The following is a 6,789-nucleotide window of genomic DNA, read 5'->3' as shown; positions in this document are numbered from 1 at the left end:
AACAGAGAGGGCCTAGTGATTTAGACTGGAAACAGAGATGGCCTAGTGATTTAGACTGGAAACAGAGATGGCCTAGTGATTTAGACTGGAAACAGAGAGGGCCTAGTGATTTAGACTGGAAACAGAGAGGGTCTAGTGATTTAGACTGGAAACAGAGATGGTCTAGTGATTTAGACTGGAAACAGAGATGGTCTAGTGATTTAGACTGGAAACAGAGAGGGCCTAGTGATTTAGACTGGAAACAGAGAGGGTCTAGTGATTTAGACTGGAAACAGAGAGGGCCTAGTGATTTAGACTGGAAACAGAGATGGCCTAGTGATTTAGACTGGAAACAGAGATGGCCTAGTGATTTAGACTGGAAACAGAGAGGGCCTAGTGATTTAGACTGGAAACAGAGATGGCCTAGTGATTTAGACTGGAAACAGAGATGGCCTAGTGATTTAGACTGGAAACAGAGATGGTCTAGTGATTTAGACTGGAAACAGAGATGGTCTAGTGATTTAGACTGGAAACAGAGAGGGCCTAGTGATTTAGACTGGAAACAGAGATGGTCTAGTGATTTAGACTGGAAACAGAGATGGTCTAGTGATTTAGACTGGAAACAGAGAGGGCCTAGTGATTTAGACTGGAAACAGAGATGGTCTAGTGATTTAGACTGGAAACAGAGATGGTCTAGTGATTTAGACTGGAAACAGAGAGGGCCTAGTGATTTAGACTGGAAACAGAGATGGTCTAGTGATTTAGACTGGAAACAGAGAGGGTCTAGTGATTTAGACTGGAAACAGAGAGGGTCTAGTGATTTAGACTGGAAACAGAGAGGGCCTAGTGATTTAGACTGGAAACAGAGATGGCCTAGTGATTTAGACTGGAAACAGAGAGGGTCTAGTGATTTAGACTGGAAACAGAGAGGGTCTAGTGATTTAGACTGGAAACAGAGAGGGCCTAGTGATTTAGACTGGAAACAGAGATGGCCTAGTGATTTAGACTGGAAACAGAGATGGCCTAGTGATTTAGACTGGAAACAGAGAGGGCCTAGTGATTTAGACTGGAAACAGAGATGGTCTAGTGATTTAGACTGGAAACAGGGATGGCCTAGTGATTTAGACTGGAAACAGAGAGGGCCTAGTGATTTAGACTGGAAACAGAGATGGCCTAGTGATTTAGACTGGAAACAGAGATGGCCTAGTGATTTAGACTGGAAACAGAGATGGTAGTGTTGATTAACAAGCACTGTATTTAGACTGGAAACAGAGAGGGTCTAGTGATTTAGACTGGAAACAGAGAGGGCCTAGTGATTTAGACTGGAAACAGAGAGGGCCTAGTGATTTAGACTGGAAACAGAGATGGTCTAGTGATTTAGACTGGAAACAGAGAGGGCCTAGTGATTTAGACTGGAAACAGAGAGGGTCTAGTGATTTAGACTGGAAACAGAGAGGGTCTAGTGATTTAGACTGGAAACAGAGATGGTCTAGTGATTTAGACTGGAAACAGAGAGGGCCTAGTGATTTAGACTGGAAACAGAGAGGGTCTAGTGATTTAGACTGGAAACAGAGAGGGCCTAGTGATTTAGACTGGAAACAGAGATGGCCTAGTGATTTAGACTGGAAACAGAGATGGCCTAGTGATTTAGACTGGAAACAGAGAGGGCCTAGTGATTTAGACTGGAAACAGAGATGGCCTAGTGATTTAGACTGGAAACAGAGAGGGCCTAGTGATTTAGACTGGAAACAGAGATGGTCTAGTGATTTAGACTGGAAACAGAGATGGTCTAGTGATTTAGACTGGAAACAGAGAGGGCCTAGTGATTTAGACTGGAAACAGAGATGGTCTAGTGATTTAGACTGGAAACAGAGATGGTCTAGTGATTTAGACTGGAAACAGAGAGGGCCTAGTGATTTAGACTGGAAACAGAGATGGTCTAGTGATTTAGACTGGAAACAGAGATGGTCTAGTGATTTAGACTGGAAACAGAGAGGGCCTAGTGATTTAGACTGGAAACAGAGATGGTCTAGTGATTTAGACTGGAAACAGAGAGGGTCTAGTGATTTAGACTGGAAACAGAGAGGGTCTAGTGATTTAGACTGGAAACAGAGAGGGCCTAGTGATTTAGACTGGAAACAGAGATGGCCTAGTGATTTAGACTGGAAACAGAGAGGGTCTAGTGATTTAGACTGGAAACAGAGAGGGTCTAGTGATTTAGACTGGAAACAGAGAGGGCCTAGTGATTTAGACTGGAAACAGAGATGGCCTAGTGATTTAGACTGGAAACAGAGATGGCCTAGTGATTTAGACTGGAAACAGAGAGGGCCTAGTGATTTAGACTGGAAACAGAGATGGTCTAGTGATTTAGACTGGAAACAGAGATGGCCTAGTGATTTAGACTGGAAACAGAGAGGGCCTAGTGATTTAGACTGGAAACAGAGATGGCCTAGTGATTTAGACTGGAAACAGAGATGGCCTAGTGATTTAGACTGGAAACAGAGATGGTCGTGTTGATTAACAAGCACTGTATTTAGACTGGAAACAGAGAGGGTCTAGTGATTTAGACTGGAAACAGAGATGGCCTAGTGATTTAGACTGGAAACAGAGAGGGCCTAGTGATTTAGACTGGAAACAGAGATGGTCTAGTGATTTAGACTGGAAACAGAGAGGGCCTAGTGATTTACACTGGAAACAGAGATGGCCTAGTGATTTAGACTGGAAACAGAGATGGCCTAGTGATTTAGACTGGAAACAGAGATGGCCTAGTGATTTAGACTGGAAACAGAGATGGTAGTGTTGATTAACAAGCACTGTATTTAGACTGGAAACAGAGAGGGTCTAGTGATTTAGACTGGAAACAGAGAGGGTCTAGTGATTTAGACTGGAAACAGAGATGGCCTAGTGGCCATTATGGAATGAATCATGGCTATGAGGATGGTAGTGTTGATTAACACGGAGACAGAAGAGACGGAGACCAACATGTAGACAGGAGAGAGGACAGACAGAGACCAACAGACAGAAGAGAGGACAGACAGAGACCAACAAGTAGACAGAAGAGAGGACAGACAGAGACCAACAGGTAGACAGAAGAGAGGACAGACAGAGACCAATAGGTAGACAGAAGAGAGGACAGACAGAGACCCAACAGGTAGACAGAAGAGTGGACAGACAGAGACCCAACAGGTAGACAGAAGAGAGGACAGACAGAGACCAACAGGTAGACAGAAGAGAGGACAGACAGAGACCAACATGTAGACAGAAGAGAGGACAGACAGAGACCAACATGTAGACAGAGGAGAGGACAGACAGAGACCAACATGTAGACAGAAGAGAGGACAGACAGAGACCAACAGGTAGACAGAAGAGAGGACAGACAGAGACCAACAGGTAGACAGAAGAGAGGACAGACAGAGACCAACAGGTAGACAGAGGAGAGGACAGACAGAGACCAACAGGTAGACAGAGGAGAGGACAGACAGAGACCAACAGGTAGACAGAAGAGAGGACAGACAGAGACCAACAGGTAGACAGAGGAGAGGACAGACAGAGACCAACAGGTAGACAGAAGAGAGGACAGACAGAGACCAACATGTAGACAGAGGAGAGGACAGACAGAGACCAACAGGTAGACAGAAGAGAGGACAGACAGAGACCAACAGGTAGACAGAAGAGAGGACAGACAGAGACCAACATGTAGACAGAGGAGAGGACAGACAGAGACCAACAGGTAGACAGAAGAGAGGACAGACAGAGACCAACAGGTAGACAGAAGAGAGGACAGACAGAGACCAACAGGTAGACAGAGGAGAGGACAGACAGAGACCAACAGGTAGACAGAAGAGAGGACAGACAGAGACCAACAGGTAGACAGAGGAGAGGACAGACAGAGACCAACAGGAAGACAGAGGAGAGGACAGACAGAGACCAACAGGTAGACAGAGGAGAGGACAGACAGAGACCAACATGTAGACAGAGGAGAGGACAGACAGAGACCAACAGGTAGACAGAGGAGAGGACAGACAGAGACCAACAGGTAGACAGAGGAGAGGACAGACAGAGACCAACAGGTAGACAGAAGAGAGGACAGACAGAGACCAACATGTAGACAGAGGAGAGGACAGACAGAGACCAACAGGTAGACAGAAGAGAGGACAGACAGAGACCAACAGGTAGACAGAAGAGAGGACAGACAGAGACCAACATGTAGACAGAAGAGAGGACAGACAGAGACCAACAGGTAGACAGAGGAGAGGACAGACAGAGACCAACATGTAGACAGAGGAGAGGACAGACAGAGACCAACAGGTAGACAGAAGAGAGGACAGACAGAGACCAACAGGTAGACAGAGGAGAGGATAGACAGAGACCAACATGTAGACAGAGGAGAGGACAGACAGAGACCAACAGGTAGACAGAAGAGAGGACAGACAGAGACCAACATGTAGACAGAAGAGAGGACAGACAGAGACCAACAGGTAGACAGAGGAGAGGACAGACAGAGACCAACAGGTAGACAGAAGAGAGGACAGACAGAGACCAATAGGTAGACAGAAGAGAGGACAGACAGAGACCAACAGGTAGACAGAGGAGAGGACAGACAGAGACCAACATGTAGACAGAGGAGAGGACAGACAGAGACCAACAGGTAGACAGAGGAGAGGACAGACAGAGACCAACATGTAGACAGAAGAGAGGACAGACAGAGACCAACAGGTAGACAGAGGAGAGGACAGACAGAGACCAACAGGTAGACAGAAGAGTGGACAGACAGAGACCAACATGTAGACAGAAGAGAGGACAGACAGAGACCAACATGTAGACAGAGGAGAGGACAGACAGAGACCAACAGGTAGACAGAAGAGAGGACAGACAGAGACCAACATGTAGACAGAAGAGAGGACAGACAGAGACCAACAGGTAGACAGAGGAGAGGACAGACAGAGACCAACAGGTAGACAGAAGAGTGGACAGACAGAGACCAACATGTAGACAGAGGAGAGGACAGACAGAGACCAACATGTAGACAGAGGAGAGGACAGACAGAGACCAACATGTAGACAGAGGAGAGGACAGACAGAGACCAACATGTAGACAGAGGAGAGGACAGACAGAGACCAACAGGTAGACAGAGGAGAGGACAGACAGAGACCAACATGTAGACAGAGGAGAGGACAGACAGAGACCAACAGGTAGACAGAAGAGAGGACAGACAGAGACCAACAGGTAGACAGAGGAGAGGACAGACAGAGACCAACAGGTAGACAGAAGAGAGGACAGACAGAGACCAACATGTAGACAGAGGAGAGGACAGACAGAGACCAACAGGTAGACAGAGGAGAGGACAGACAGAGACCAACATGTAGACAGAGGAGAGGACAGACAGAGACCAACAGGTAGACAGAAGAGAGGACAGACAGAGACCAACAGGTAGACAGAGGAGAGGACAGACAGAGACCAACAGGTAGACAGAAGAGAGGACAGACAGAGACCAACATGTAGACAGAAGAGAGGACAGACAGAGACCAACAGGTAGACAGAGGAGAGGACAGACAGAGACCAACAGGTAGACAGAAGAGTGGACAGACAGAGACCAACATGTAGACAGAGGAGAGGACAGACAGAGACCAACATGTAGACAGAAGAGAGGACAGACAGAGACCAACATGTAGACAGAGGAGAGGACAGACAGAGACCAACAGGTAGACAGAAGAGAGGACAGACAGAGACCAACATGTAGACAGAGGAGAGGACAGACAGAGACCAACAGGTAGACAGAGGAGAGGACAGACAGAGACCAACATGTAGACAGAGGAGAGGACAGACAGAGACCAACAGGTAGACAGAGGAGAGGACAGACAGAGACCAACATGTAGACAGAAGAGAGGACAGAAAGAGACCAACAGGAAGACAGAAGAGAGGACAGACAGAGAGGGTTGTAATCCAGCAAAGTTACCTAAACCTGAGACCCCCAAAAAACGCATTTGAGAACATCTCAAACTACAACAGAGATGATATGTAGGATTGTATGGTAAACCATCAACACCTTCATTATTACTATTTTAAATCTGTTATGTAGTCAAAGTTTTATCACGGGGGGATTTATTTAATAAATACCTATGATATTGTGTGAAGAGAGGATTACCATTAAGTGAGAAAACCCAGTTTGAGAAATGGACCAGCAGAACTGTAGATGCGGTCCTTAGGAGACGTTGTAGCAGGGTGTTGATATCACAGGCAGTCCCTCTCCGACATCTTCCCTGTTTGTTTGTTGTCTCTGCTCTCCTGGCTGGTGGTAGTAACGTGGGACGGAGGGAGGGAGGGATGTGAAAGAGGGAGTGATGTCGTTTATCCAACCCCCCCTGCCGTTCTCTCAGCATCAACAGGCTTCAGAACTCTTGTCACTGGGGCTCAGGAACCACAGGACACGAGGACAAGATTCTAGAATGACCTGGAGGAAACGAACGCTGAAAACCTACTGAATAAGTCTGTTAAGTTTCAGCATTTATATTCATGCCCCGTTCAGAAAATACACTGCTCAAAAAAATAAAGGGAACACTAAAATAACACATCCTAGATCTGAATGAATGAAATATTCTTATTAAATACTTTTTTCTTTACATAGTTGAATGTGCTGACAAAATCACACAAAAATTATCAATGGAAATCAAATTTATCAACCCATGGAGGTCTGGATCTGGAGTCACATTCAAAATTAAAGTGGAAAACCACACTACAGGCTGATCCAACTTTGATGTAATGTCCTTAAAACAAGTCAAAATGAGGCTCAGTAGTGTGTGTGGCCTCCAC

The sequence above is a fragment of the Salvelinus namaycush genome, unplaced genomic scaffold, assembly GCF_016432855.1.
Source record: "Salvelinus namaycush isolate Seneca unplaced genomic scaffold, SaNama_1.0 Scaffold1800, whole genome shotgun sequence".
NCBI classification, from domain to species: domain Eukaryota; kingdom Metazoa; phylum Chordata; class Actinopteri; order Salmoniformes; family Salmonidae; genus Salvelinus; species Salvelinus namaycush.
The sequence above is the reverse complement of the archived record's forward strand: the minus strand, read 5'-3'. Positions refer to the sequence as shown.